The 16,120-nt window shown below is 34.2% G+C and overlaps 1 protein-coding gene across 19 annotated transcripts in view; it reads right to left on the minus strand.

Annotated features, from left to right (window-relative positions):
• The window catches only part of ZEB1 (zinc finger E-box binding homeobox 1), a 180,567-nt gene that overhangs the window by 110,684 nt on the left and 53,763 nt on the right, over positions 1-16,120 (minus strand). For 6 of the 19 annotated variants that reach the window (XM_070601340.1, XM_070601330.1, XM_070601332.1 and 3 more), the window contains one exon: positions 9,076-9,216. The exons of the other annotated variants lie outside the window; for them this stretch is intronic. The gene's annotated coding sequence lies outside the window, so the exon portion shown is untranslated. The remainder of the gene's footprint in view (positions 1-9,075; positions 9,217-16,120) is intronic. 19 annotated transcript variants of the gene reach the window in all.

A 16,120-nucleotide genomic window follows, 5' to 3' on the forward strand; every position in this document is an offset into this window, starting at 1 on the left:
TTATCTTAATTTCAGAGAGATCCAGACTCCCTGAGGCCAATCCACAGATCTCAGGTGAACATTCTCTAAACTTAAAAGTGCAATCACTTCCCTCCTTCAGGTTATTTCACATTAGGTTTCTAAAAAGATAAAAATCTAAATAATTATCACAAAATAAAAAAAAGTAAACAATTACCACATGATGACAAGTAAAGTAAAATAGTAGTTACAGGTCATCTAAAAATCAAGACAATAATCCATGTTCTTACGGCTGGTGACTTTTTGAGTAATTCAAAGCTTTAAGCAGCTTTGGTCAGTCCTTACTGAAACCCTTCTCTCTCCCCACTCCAGCTTGTGCCTTCTGCTGCCGTCTGGCCAGTTTCTCACTGTGCCCAATACATGCCATGTTTTCTTCTGCATCTGTTCTCATGATGGTACCCTTGCCTGCAAGGCTCTAGCCACACCTATTCAAATCCTACCCATCCAACAAGATCCAAATTAAATTCCACCATCTCCATCATTTCTTCTACATATCATAGCTGATAACTTCTTTCCCTTGGATTCATTGCTATTTCAACACTATTCAATCACTTAATCCTGTAATAATATGTATTATCACACTGCTTTTGTATGTTCTGAGTCTCCCAACTATTGTATCAGTAACAAAAAGCAGAAATACCTCTTTGCATCATCATCTTAGTCTATAACACTATTATAAATATGAGATATATTTCATAAGTATATGTTAAACAAATGAATTGACTTTAGTGGCTTCTGAAAGTACTGGTTTGATTTTACTATGTAAATGCTGATTATACGTAGAAATTTGAAAAAAAAAAAAAAACCCCAAAACTCAACAAAATGAAATGGAGCATTTATTTTAAAAACTTTACTACCTGAGAAGTGACAGAGCCTAAAGCTAGGTAAAACTCTATCAACTGAAAATCATGATCATGATTGCTTAGTTTGTTTCTCATGGACATGACTTCAGTTCAACTTTTGTGGTCTAAATATAGCCCCGAATCATAACAGATTGGTGTAAACCGGGTAAACTGCTAAGTTTGCTCAGCATTCCACTGTGTCCTAGACGTTTGTTTTATTCAGTGCTATAAGTCCTATTCTTCTTCCCCCAGAATTTCCCAAGGGTACAACCAGTCTTACGCAGCATCGTATGGCAGGCACAGTTCCTTGCTGACAGTTCCCATCCCCGCTTTGGCATTATATCCCTTTAAAATCAGCTTCCATCCAGCTCTCTGACACCCAGGGCTCTCCTTGTGACTCCCTGTCTAGGCTTGTGCTCAGGTTGCAGGTCTTAACCCATTCTTAGCTTTTTTCCTTTCCCCCAATAAAATTTAATGAACATTTATTTCAGTCACTTTAAAAGTCTTTCCAAGTAGCCAGGTCAATCGTTTCATATAAATAAACTCATTTTAAGGTGTGATTATTGTGCTAATTTAAGGGAAGACTATAACGGAAACACAATTTTTAAAGTATGAAGGCATGACAACGCCTTTCATATCACGTATATGGGAAGACGCAACTCTGCTTGCATATTAAGTTAGTACTACTTTAGGGAAAGTAAACAACACACATATATACAAAAGAAAAAACACAAGATGTGACAAAACAACTCTCACAAACATTTAGAAAATTTCTCTCATGAGATTTAGAGGTAAAAACAGATAGTGAGGAGAAAGGCAAGATTTACAACTTTCCACATGTAGAAGAGCTCTGTTAGCACACTGTTACTAATGAATGTAAAGTCATGCATTCATTAGTTAATAAACAGTTATTTAGTTGTGTAAAACAGACCTGTGCCACGTTTCACAGGTACCTCAGATATATCAGATACTGAATTCATTATCCCCCTCTATCACTAAAATTCAAACAATCCATTCCTCTCCAGTGTTTGGACTTAATAAAGGGCATCACCGTGCACTCTGCCCAAGCCAGAAACTTATGAGTTATCCTTGGTGTCTCTGTATTCCTTATTCCCTCATCTAATTAATCCCCATGCTCTACAAATACTAACTCATAAATCTCTCTGTAATATTCCCACTTCTCTTCATCCTCATGTCACCACACTATCTCAGACCCCATTATCTCTCTTCCAGACTTACTGTGAAGCTTACTGACTTCATATCTTTCTATCCTTCATAGGGCAGATGTGGCAATCTCATAAAAATGCAGATCTGGTGGTACATTTATATGATGGAACATTATACAGCCATGAGAATGATCAGCAACCACACTCAATAATATGGATGAATCTCAAAATCATAATTTGTGTCTGGCTTCTTTCACTTAAATGAGCATATGGCAGGTAGTTGTGGCAAAGTTTCAAAGTCTATCTACTGCAGTAAAAACAGTATAACTGCTAAAAGAGTTTTTGATACACAAACTGAAAGGAAATAAGAATTAAATGCTAAATTGTTTATAAACAGAAAGACATAAGCCATGCATGTAGGCATACAAAGAGAAGTCACTTTTAATGGTTCTTAAGTTTATTTAAAAATTCTATTTTAAACAATAATCTACGGTGATAAAGTTCTGAAATAAAATTGATCATAGGGGCTGGCCCTGTGGCCCAGTAAGTAAGTTTGGTGCACTCTGCTTCGGTGGCCTGGTTTTGGTTCCCAGGCACAGGCCTATATCACTCGTTGGTAGCCATGCTGTGGCAGAGACTCACATACAAAACAGGGGAAGACTGGCATGGATGTTAGCTCAGGGTGAATCTTCCTCAGCAAAAAAAAAAAAAAAAAAAAAAAAATATTGATCATAAATACATTTCTATTCATCTACATTCAGATGACATATTATTTTTAATCTGCCATGAAAACCAAGGGTCCACCACTGATTTAGTGAATTGAGTGAGTAAGTCATTAATTGTTTCAGTTTCTTTGAATACAAAGAGGATATTTAACATCTACCTCAACTTACAAAAACACTATAAATATCTGCAAATGTCCCTAACAAGAATTTAAGCTTTTCTATTTCAAACATAAAATAATTTGATGAATAAAAAGTAAAAATATAACTTTTTATTTGTTTGAATTACCCATGGAAAGTTAACATAGGTAGCCTATTTAGTGGCATTTGTAAACTGTTGTTCCTGGAAAAAAACAAAATGTGGCTCACTTAAAACGTTACCTTCCATAAAGACAGAAGAGCATGAGTGATAATCACCTTGAGGGATAATACCCAAAGGGGAAAAAAAACAAAACTGGAACTTATTTTGGAAATCAATGCCATTTTCCATAATGAACTTTACACTATACATTTTAGAACACTGAAGTATAATTAAATTTAAATTAAAAACATACGTAGTGTCCAAAGTTGTCTTACTTTTATCTATTCCTTTTGGGAAATAATTGCTTTCTATGTATCATCTCACAAGTTTCTTTTTATTCTGACATTCAATTAATGGTATAAATTCATTAAATCTTGAATTAGGCAGATTTTATTGGTTAGCACCAGGAAAAGAAAAAAAAGATATTGGCTTTATTTCGAGAAAGAAGTATTAGTTTCCTTAATTAATATAGAACTAGCTTACTTACCATTTCTAAAGTACTACTGTAATATTAAAAGCATCTTACGATAAAAAAGAATGACCTTAAAATACTCCATCACCGAAAAACAACCTGAAGCATGTATAGTTTACTATAGTATTTCTTTAACTAAGGTTCAGAACCAGAAGGAGTCCCAACAATGCTCAGTGTGATGTTTATTAAGGCAATTAACTGCTTTTTTAATACTCTGGAAATAAGATAAAATAATATTATTCACGTATTTTCCTGACTTTTAGTTACTCTTTTTGGAGAAAAGGATTTGAAAAGAGCAAAATAGGATTTAAATTACAACAGTTCATTTTTTCTTTAATCCCTCTTCAAAAGTTTATCACATAGTCTCATACTTTATTGAGGGGCCATTCTTATTAACATCTGGTAAAGACTCCAGTCAAAGGGTAGAACAGAAGAAACCGTTAGCTAATTAACTCCTCCCATTTAGGCTGGTATTCTGAAGTTCAATTAATCCACATTAAAGCTTTTTCCTTCTAAAAACAGGTATAATGTTTTTTAGAAATAAACTTTAATTTTTACAAGTATTAAATTTCAAATGAATGAAGGCAAGAAACTTAGATTCTTTGAACCTCAGTTTCTTTATCAGTAAAGTAATGACGTTAGACTAGATCAGTGGTTAGTAACCAAATTTTTTGTTACAAAACCCTTCAAGAATATGATGAAAATTATGGACACTCTTCTCAGCAAAAAACACAAACATAAAAAATTCGAGATTTACGGATATATTTATATTTATATCTTCAGGGGATTCACAGGTCCTCCAAAGCTCATCCAAATTTCAGTGGGTAAAAAGGGAGCTAAATTATATTTAAGGTATTTTGGAGCTTTAAATTTTGGTTTCGGAAATAAGGTTAAAGGCTTTAAAGAAAAGGAAGTCAGTCTTGAGAATGAAAGTGAAAACCCAAACACAATTAATTTTCTCGTTGTTAGAGATATTAGCTTGAAAAGACTGAATGCCTCGTCTATATATAGATGAAGGTGTTAATTTGACAAAATAATGCATACCTTAGACGTTAGAAGTTAGGCAAAATAAGACTCTTACATAAACCTAGGCTATTTCTAGACATGGAAATGTGTGATATTCACGGCTTTCAAACGACAATTAGTTGTCTCCTCCCAACCCCACCACCACTACCAGATTCAAGTCCTCCTTAGATTGAGGAAGAAAAATATTATATAATACAGGCTACACACAAGATCTTTTAGGAGATTGTTTTGGGGGAAGGGGAATACTTTCAGATCCTTAAATTTCTTATTTAAAAATAGCTGTTGGATTACTGGGAAATAAAACCAACTTACCTGTAATTCTTGTTCTCTGAAGGAAATGCAGTAATTATAAACATATCCACACTCTTGGGTACATTCTCCTAAGCATGAATGGATTTGGAATGCGCCATAGCTTAAACTGAACTGCTAAACTGCCAAACCGCACCGGCAGCTGGATCTACCTGCCTAGCTGGTAATGAAGCGGAACTGTCACCTAAGTCATTCACCTCTTGAAGGCAAGCGTTCCCTCTGAGAGGGAGTGTGGAGCTGGTGTAATTACTGTCCTTAGAGAACACAAATTATAAATGGTCTCTTCTCTAGAGCTAGAGCTTAAGGGGGATAGATCCACTACTAATGAAGTTTTTACATACTTCAAAAACGGTACTAATATTCAAACATTAAAAATTGTTAAAGAATAAGAATGGAAAGCTGTTCCTCTGTAAAAGAAGCCCTTAGGGGGGAAACTGGAATAAGAACTGACTGGTTGGTGACTGAGTCAGGATCCAATGGTCAACCAGAGAACTGAACTACAAGTACTTGAATACTTGTAATGTAAAGTAAGCCTTATCCTGGCTTTTAGCAACCTAATATTTTGTGTTAATGCTTGCCAACTTGAGAGTTATGTGACAGCTGCAGTGGTAGCCAACGGGAGGAAAATAACTTGAAACAGCCAGGACCCTAAAACCTGCTGGGATTATCACCAAGGGTGAACTGTTTTTCATAAGATGTGATACAAGTAACATGCTGTTAGACAATTTATATTTTATAAACTCAAATTACTAATAATTCAATTTATAAAGTTTCATAAATCTTATAGCTTAATGTAGTAATTTAGATTTAAAATGTTTAAATATGTAATGACTGAGTCCTTGTCATTTAAGCCCCTCTTCTGTCTTAAACATCTCAGAGATTTAGGAAGAAATGGGCTACAGATAGTTTCTGGATTGCACACTGATTTTCAAAGGGTTATCAAAGTCCTCTGCAGAGAAAGAGATTCTCTATCCTCTCATCCTGCAAGTTTCTCAGCAGCCTGATGATGCCTTCCACTCAGTTGAGCCAGGGCAGGATTGCCAGATAAAATACAGGACACTCAGTTGCATTTCAGGTAAACAATTTTTCATAAGTATGTCCCAAATATAGCATGGGATATAATTACACTGAACAATTATTTATTCACCTGAAATTCATATTAAACTGGGCATCCTGTTTTGTTTTTGTCTTCTGCTAAATCTGGAAATTCTAAACCAGGGGAGCTCAATGAACCTCAGCATGGATGACGCTAAAATGGAAGCTCCACTCTTGGTCTAGATCTGCACTGTCTAATATGGGAGCCACTAGCCACGTGTGACTACCGAGCACTTGACATGTAGCTAGTCCAATACAAAATGTTCTCTAACTATAAAATACACACCAGATTTTGAAAGCTTACTATGAAAAAAAGTAAAACATCTCATAAATGTTTATAGTGGGTACATGTTGTAATAACATTTGAGATATATTAGGTTATATAAAATGTAATTAAAATTAATTTTGCCTGTTTCTTCTTCCTTTTTTAATGTGGTACCAAAAACACCCCTTAAAATTATGTATGAAGCCTGTCTTTGTGGCTTGCATTATAATTTTACTGAACAGTCCTGGTCTAGATGGCTCCAAGGAGAGGACTGGGCTAGAAGTGCCTTGTGGTTCCTTCTCTAAAAAGTCAACATTGGTAAACACAGGGCTGCCTCTCTCACCTCCCTCTAGCTATTAGAGTAGGCAGGGAGCATTGATCATAGCAGCAAAACGAAATTTGTAGTAGGGACTGTTTCCATGGATTGTCTGTGTCCCTTTAAAAACAAAAACAAGACATATAGCATACAAATACTTATGAAAGACAAATCAGAAACTTGATCTTTGACAAATCATTCTTACTATATTCAGAAGAACAAACACTACTATGTATATATGTGTATGTATACATATAAATAAAATCTTCTCCCAGATCCTAGTTCCAATGGAAGAATCTCTCAGTACCATTATGTTGGGTTTTCACTCCTATATATTATCAAAATCATAGAACAACAGTTTATTTTGTTGCCTAATATGAATTGAGGTGATATAAGTTATTAATAACAAGTATTGGGAAAATATATTATTTATTTATTTGTTGCTGAGGAAGATTCACCCTGAGCTAACATCTGTGCCAATCTTCCTCTATTTTGTATGTGGGATGCTGCCACAGCATGGCCACTGACATGGTGTAGGTCCACGCCTAGGAACTGAACATGGGCCGGTGAAGCGGAGTAAGCTGAACCACTAGACCATGGGGCTGCCCCCAAAAGATCTTATTTTTGATACTCTAGATACCGAAGACAAGATCTCAGTTGTCCCCACTTTTATATATTCATGCTACATAACTGATTTGAAATTAGAACACTAGTTCTAGAATGGTGAAGTAAATTTTCTTTTTACAAAATACATTGTTAATTCTATTGTACAACAAAGCTCATTTTTAAAAAGACGAGGAGTTTTTTAGGTTAAAAAAACTTCAGTTATAATAAAATTTTAGTTTAGCTAAGAAATAATAACTTGTTTAGTTGTTCTTACATCCCACTTTACATTTTTAGTAGGTTTGGCTTTTAATTCAAATTTTCTTCTCAACTGGTGCAAAGAGTTATTAATGCATTCATCTGTTATGTTCCACGCTATTATAAAGGTTAAAACTATTTAATATACTCACAAATGAGAATTCAAAGAAAATTATATAGAGAGATTATCTTGAATTACTCAGTAGTCTAATCTCTATTTCTTCACTAACATAACCTATATCATATCTACTTTGAAGATCTAAATCTTTTCACTAACATAACCTATATCATATCTACTTTGAAGATCTAAATCTTTTAAAGTTGCCTGCAGTTACAATAAGCAAGACTAGTTCTAACTCCCCAACTATTTACATACAAAAAAGTAAACTGGTTCCCAAGGTTTTTTCAAAAAAAGGTCTAACTTGTATTTTTTCTCTTTCTATCAGCAAAGACAAAGGTTGTTTTTCCTTCTTAATCTCTTTTATTATACACATATAGGAAGAACAATTGTTTTGAAAAGAGAATAAAATTCACCATAAGATAAGGCTACCAGATTTCTCTCCAATTTCATGGTTCATGAGAAGTTTCCATTTTGCAGAACTAAAGTTCCCAAGATCACTTTAGGAGCTTGAAGAAGAAAGTAGGAATGAAACTGGAGATGGAAGGGTTTAATTCCCTCATCAGTACCCTAAGCCCTCACTGTCCACATCGCAGCATCCTGCTGATTACCATCTGAAAGGTTTTGTTACACACTTAGTCTCTTGGTGGCAGCCAAAGTTAATCTTATCTAATACTAACCTACTTTTAATCTTGATGACATTCTCAAAATCAACATGCCCCTGTTCTTCTTCTTGGTCAATGAATGATACCTAAATGACAATTTACTTTAGGATTGGTCGTTTGGAGAGGTGTCAATAAATTATGCAAGAGAACAATAAGGTCTTCTGATGTTAGAGTTAGCAAAGCTGAGACATTAATTTATTTACCCTTCATAAGGTTTCCCTGGTGGAACTAACGTACATATTCTTCATTTCCTGAAAACAGGAAAAAGTTGTGGATAGGAAAAAAACTGCTGACTTTAAGTGATATTTTTTTCAACTAGGATCTGACAAGAAATTTTATGATCATATGCCTACTAAAGATTAAGAAGGCCTTGCTTCCATACTATCTGAAGCCTAATACAGATTTAAAAATGGTTTGAGGGACATTCTCTGAAGTAAAAGTAAGAGACAACGTCAAAAATATCTTGAAAAGCAATTCTTCAAAGCTGGTTTTATCAACTTAAGGTATTAAGTCACCAGACTGCTTAAATTCTGTCATTGTTTCAAAATTCTTGAACACAAATCTCAAGACATCCAAGAAGAGTTCTTGATGAGGGATCAATCACAGCAGTTATTAAACTGATTTAGATGTGGACTGAACTGGAAGACAAGGTTTACTAACTAGGATTTAAAAACAAAACAAAACAAAAAACACCTGTACTGCTCTAGGTCAAGCTTCACTTCTAAACGACAGAAACCATCTCTTGATGGATGTGTGTGATATCCTGCCCACAAGTGACTGCCTAGGCCATTTTTCTATGAGAAAGTCTGATGGTCTCAAACTCTAAATGGAGCATTCCAAAACCAGTCCTGCATCAGGAGTCTGGGCCCAGGAGCGTGCACTCACTACATAGTGCTTACCTTTAGAGAACAAGGTGGCTGACACAAACTGATAAGCTCTCACACCCCACACCTCCAAGAACACTGAAAAAGATCTGCAGATCTTTCCTGGTGCAGGAGGGACCTCTTTTTAATCTTCTTTGGTGGAAGTTTAAGATTTTCCTGAAGGATGAGAGAAGAGCAAAATATTATACTGAGATCACACCACTTAGTTCAAGTTTATTCATACTAAAAAATGTAGCTTCTGAAGAAAATAAATTAGATAAAATCAGTGTTCCAAAAATCACACTTTTCTTTCAAAAAAAAAGTATCTTCTCCAAAGACTACTGCATGATTCAAATATTACTCCTTAAAACCAAAACCTTAAGTGACTAGTTCAACTTTTCCCCCAGCACTGAACTATCAGTTGGGAAGTTGAGAAAAATATGGAAAAATTCTTGGTTGCCAAATGATGATAGTTGTAAATTCCATTTTTAAAAAATTAGTAAAGCTAAACTCATTGTAAAGCAATGACTTTAACAACGCCAGAAGAAATTCTGTCCTGCCTCTATACTTCCAAATAATGACATATGCATTTCCTGACAACTGATAGAAAAGCAGCCCTTTGAGTTGTGTTAAATGCCAGAGATCATATATGAAGAAGTCTACAAGTACATATGCTCCCCGAGGAAAAGGATTTTTTAATACTGATTTTCTGCAGAGCCTTAAATAGTTTCCAGTGCATAGTAAGCAATGAAAAAATATTTGATAAATAGAAAGAATATTAACTAACTAGTCAACATTCTCAAGGTTGAAACTTGTATAAACTGAAAGAATTAGAAGCCTTCAAATGTTCTGAGGAGTTTGAAAATGTGTTCCATAAAATTAATATTAACAATATCGACCTCTAATCATGTATTAAATAACTTAGGAATATAATGTTTTTAAAGTGCTATATCATGAGAAAATGCTATAAAGATATTATTACAACCCAAACTCCTGAAAAGAAATGGAATACTTTGTTAAGATCAGGAAATCATATACTGTATCTTAAAAATATATTACCAAATATAAGAATAAAAGTATTAATATGGATAAAAAGTACCATGTCTTAATATTTTAGTATTAATTATTTTTCATCTTTTTGAAGAGTAGGTCTACATAAACCAAGTGATAATATGGTTATCTGTATCTATAATTCTGTCTAAGTAAATTATTATCATAATATTACACTGAAATCAGAAGATGCCGTTCTATCAGTTAGGTTTTCATATGTATTTTAAGCAAATATGTACATTTTGTTCAGTCTGAAAAAACACAAAATTTAAACAAGAAATGCTGAATACTATTATTTGTTTTTCTGTAACATATAGACTATTACTAAAAATAAAAAGTGATTTCCTTCAAGTGTTTTCCAACTCTTTGCAAATTTAATAAATTAGAGAGAAAAAGAAGAAATGCTGAAATCAGTGACAGATAAATCAATCATATTGATAAAGGAATTAATATGTATGTGTTTTTTAATCCAAAATGCAAGGCCACTAGAATCAGAAGAAAGAACTATTACAAAGTACTTGATTCCGCTTGACCCCAGATTCCACAGACGTGGAACTAGTCCTCAAAATAAACTGGACAGTGAATACAGAGTATTTTATTTCAGGGTATAGGCAACCATTTAATGTATAGCCAAAACTACGATAGGAAAACAGGCAGTAAATTTAGGACTTACGCTTACTCCAAATCATTAAAACAATGCTTTAGCTGATAGATTATGCCTTGATTACAGTAGTAAAAAGCTTTTTACATTTCACAAATAACTGTATCAGGGAATCAGGCTTAAATGTGAAAAAAGGAAGATTTTAAAAAAAACTTTAGAAGCTCACTTAATTTAGAACCATTTTCCTATTTTGGACATCTTGCAAACCTTTGAAACTAACTTTGGGTGGAAGGAGTGAAAATAGTTACAAAGAACTAAGAGTAACAATATGTCAAAGGAGCCAAAAGGGGTAAAGGAAAACACAAAGTTGAAATTTTGCTGAATGGAAAAGATTCCGCTAGCTGCTTGAATCTCCTAGGCCCAGGAGGGTGAAGAGAGGAAACAAGTTCCCCAGATAGAGACCCTGACTAGGAACTCCTCTCAAGTCCTGATTCACACTGGTGGATAATGGATCTTTTGCTTCATTTCCACTAGCAGGAAAGATGAAGTCTAAGATTAGTACATTCAGTGATTTAATGTTCAATTTTTAATTTCAATTGCAAGTACAGATTATTAAGCTATACTACCAACTAATTTAAGCTCCTTACGAAACTGCCCTGAGCAATCTACGTTCTCTGTTTCATCTTGACAAAGGTTTCTCATACTGTCTGTAGTGAAAGACCACATTGTGACCCATGCTCTTGGACGACTGCTCAGAACGAATACTCAGCTCAGACTACACAGACCTCTCCAGGCAGCTTTGTTAATAACCAGACCAGTCTACCCTTCGATGAGATAACAGAGCTGATGCTCTGGGATGACAGAAATCTCACATTGCTATGGAAGTTTCTAAACAAGTACCCAAATCGATAGTAAGCATTTAGTCATGAACTAATATAACCAGCACTAGTCCACTGCCCATACTTTATGGAGTGTTACAAGCATAGTGTCTTATAATATTGTTCCTTACACGTTTTTACTGAATCCAATTTTCAGTTTTAATTCATTTGTGCCCTTAGAAATTACTAATAAATCATCAATGACTTGTTCCAGTATATTCCTTTCATCAGTTCTCTCTGCAGCACTCTACAATAGAATTTTTGGCAGTGGTAGAAATGTTCTATATCCGTTCTGTCCAAATGGTAAACATTAGCCATGTGTGGCTATGAGCACTTGAAAGGTGGTGAGTGTGACAGACAGACTGCATTTTAAATTTTACTAAATTTAAATTAAAATTGCCACATGGGGCTATTGGCCACCATATCGAACAGCACAGTGCTGGAGTGCTGGATTATTTTCACTTATCTGTTAATGAGCATTCTTAAAAAAATCACCCATTTCCTTTGATCCTAACACAAATATTTTAATTGTGAATATCACTTTCCATATGTATATATAGGTATTTACATACTTGTAATCATGACATATAAACTTACTATTTTCACTTACACCTAACACTTCATATTTCCAGAACTGTGCTAATACCCACATGAGTATTTACATTTAAATAATGTTAAGTAAAATAAAAAATTCAGTTCCTCAGTTGCCTGACCCACATTTCAAGCGCTCAGTAGCCACATGTGGCTAATGGCTACCACACTGGACAGTGCAAATTATAGAATATTACCATCAACACAGAAAGTTCTGTTGGATAGCTGTTCTAGAGTCTTCAAAAATAACCATTTAAAGACAATATAATATTTTACATTAATGTTCTATAATTAGTCTCAACTTGGGCATCTTTCTATATATATGATTTATAATTAGCATATTTATTTCTGAAATTCCTACTAGTGAAATATCTGAACATTACTGTGACTCTCGGCATATATTCCTGTATTACTGGCCAAAAAAGTTTGGCTTCACTGCTTACCTTGTCAATATGAGATTTCTTCTAAAAAAATTTAGCTCCTTTAAATACAATGAAAAAACTGTATCTTAAAGTCATTTTAATTTGTAATTTTGTGATAAGTGCATGGGTAAATATCTTTCCTCACATTTCTTTACTGTTCATATTTCCTTATTTTCATATTCCTAATCTTCATATTTTTTCTCATTTATATATCAGGATCTTGATGTCTAAATCTGTATATTCTGCAATATCTTTGTAACTTTTGATGCAAATATTTTCCACAATCTTCTGTGATTCATTTAATATTTCATACAAATTCTTTTGATTATAATACTTGTCTAAAATATTATAATCAAATATTCTATAATTAAATAATTAAATATCTAATTAAACATTCAAGTACATCTTTACTTTGGTAAGTTTTACTAATGCTTCAAATATGAGATGTAAAGGTATTTTCTATGCTTTTTAAATTCCTTATGGTTGTATAAAATATGGATAAAACATTTTATTGTCTAATCAGTCTCATAGTTATACCACTGAATACCACTACTTAATACCATTGAATGAATATCCTTTAAGTGGCCTCTCCTTTAGGAAAGAATATTTTATCATATGTAAGTTGTTGTATATAGATAGGACTAATTTTGGATTCCTCATAATGCTCCAGTAATCCATGTTTTACAAGATGGAAAAAAGTTTACTGTTCAGAATTCCTCTTAATAAGGCAACTGTATTAACTTGGAAAGTGTGAGACTACAAGTGGGGCATGGATGTGGACAGTAATGTTTTGCTCGAAGACTAAGAAAAAAATTTGCTGCTTATATCACCTGTTCAGAGTTTCTAAACTCACAAAATGCTAAATATGTGAAACTAGTAAAGGGCTGGTTTCACATCTGTATTGACACTGGCAGAAATCGGGGTGGCATGCAAGCAGAGGCAGAGAAATATGAGATGATAAGTCAGGCACAGGAATTCGCATAAGTCACAGGATGAAGGACATTTCTCTTGACTCTCACTGACCAGGAAGTCAGGGGTTCCAGAAAAATTTATATCTAAATCTCCACAGGGCAGAGAGGTCTCTCCTGGTATCCAGATTACACACCTATACGTACGTCACTATCACTGTTTTAGACTGCTTTAAAAAGTTTCTGGGTGAGACTTCCCCTCATTGTAGAATCACTGTAAAATAAAATAAACCACTAAGAATTTTGAAAGTTAGAAGTAAACTTAAAAAAATCTATAAATCACTTTTAGTCATATAATTTGCCAATCTTCTCATGATTCAGAAATAGTTTCCCTCCATTTATTTGAATCTTCAAATGTTTTCAATATGTTAATGATTTCTTTCTAAAGGTCTAACACCTTTCTCAAATTTATTGCTAAGTATTATATTTTGTTTGTTACACTTCCGAGTAGGGTTTTGCCCCATTATATATTTTTCAGCTGGTATAGAGTATATCCAGGGCTTTACTAAATTTTTATTATTTATAAATGGTTTTAAAGCTAACTGCCACAGATTTTCCAAAACAATCATGTCATCTAAAATGAAATATTTTGGTTTTATTTCTTCTTCTTCAGGTTTTGTTCATTAACAAATGGAATTAGCGGTGACTGTTAAATAACCTAATAATAAAAATGGTGATTGTTTTATTCCTGAATTTAAGTTTAAGACTCTAGCAATATGAAGTAATTCCTACTTCTATGCTACTGCTCTGCTAGATGACACTGTTCAGCTTGCTGACTTAATGAAGTATCCTGTTCCTTGAGGCTCAGCTTATCACCTGTGACTCATCACACAGCAGGGTATTTGACCACGGAGAACTGGGAAAAGTCCGCCAGCTCCTAGATGAGCAACACTGGATATGCTGTCTATATAAAGTTATCCTAATACTGACTGTGTCATGAAAATCAAATAAGAAATGTCGTTATTCTATAAAAACCCTACAATTACATGAGTACTTAAGTGCTATGTGTTCCTCACATCTAAAGTTAATCTTGGATATTAAATTAGATATTAAAGATATTTATGGTATTAAAAGCACCAGCTTTCTTTCTAGGATGAACTATTCCAGGGAAATCAAAAAGCCAAAGTAAATGAGGGAAACTTCTCCGTTATAGAAGAATTTCCACTAATAACTGTGGAAGGGGTGGCAGATTAAAAAATTCATTATCTTGCAAACCCTAATGAGAGAACTGGTTCAGAGAACAATCTGAACAATGGATGAAACCATGAAGGAAAGGTTGATGGGAAACTCTCAACGGAGAGATTGGGCTGTCACCACTGACCAACTTGAGCATCACTGAGCGTGTGACAGCAGACCTTATATGCTCCTTGGTGTGAAGCAGCAGGAAGGAACAGCCCCCTGTATGAAGCATTCCTAGCCACCCTCCCCAACACCAAAATCAAAGCTTAACCTGAATAATTAGCATTTGGAGCTAACTTCTAATTTACAGGAAATTTAGAGGTTAGAGGAATAAATTAACTGGGGAAGCCAATAGCAAAATCCAGAACGGGGGCTATTCTATGGGAAAGCTCACCCAGTTTTTTAAATAAGCCATGAACAGAAGGGAAAGAAAGAGGAAGGGAAGAAGCAGGGGAGGAAGGAGGGAGGTAAATAGGTGGTGGGGAAGAAAAGACACTTGAATTATACAACAGTCCTAATAACCAAATGCAATTTGGATCTTGCTTGGGCTCTGAAGGAACCATCCGTATGTAAAACGCCATTCTGAATCAAAAGCAGGGGAAACCGAATAGAGATATAACATCAGGTGATAAATAATTATTGTTAATTTTGGTCGATGTGATAAAGATATTATAGTTATATGAGAAAAATATCTTGTTTTTTAAGAGATGTAAAATTAAGAATGCAGGAGTAAAAAGATTTGATGTCTGGGATCTGCTTTCAAATAGTTGAGAAAAAAAGGAGAAAATAGATGAAGCAAATGTGGCAAAATTTTGCTACTTGTTGAATCTGGGCCATACATACAGGGAGTTTATTATACTAGTGTCTCTTCTTTTGTATATGTTTGAAGTTGTTCACAGCAATTTTTTTAAATTTAGGACCCTGGAACATCATCTATTAAGCCACATATATTCTAGTGTAAGTAAAAATAGAACTAGTATGTACTACTCTACTACACAGCAAACATTCACAACCTATATAAAGCAGAGATGCAAAAGATAGGACAGAATGCTCTGTGACTGGCACAGACATGTCCACATTTTAAAAGACCCATTTTAAAATTAAACTTAACATGCATATCTTGTTCCTGTGTATATGTATATTAGGAAAGAAAAAAATTTTGTGAATTCTAGTCCAACGATACTTTAGGACGCAAAGTTTCAGAGAAATAAAATAATTTGTACCGCCAAAACAAAGAAGAGATATGACAGTTCGTAGGGCACACTGAACCAATGCAAAGCAAATTATTTCACTTTGCTATCTTAACTCCTTCATATCTCAATAAACTCATGCCGTATTCTGATTTTAATGGTACATATTACTTGGATCTGCATTTTCAAAAACTGTCCCATG

The sequence above is a fragment of the Equus przewalskii genome, chromosome 30 (genome assembly GCF_037783145.1).
Source record: "Equus przewalskii isolate Varuska chromosome 30, EquPr2, whole genome shotgun sequence".
NCBI lineage: Eukaryota > Metazoa > Chordata > Mammalia > Perissodactyla > Equidae > Equus > Equus przewalskii.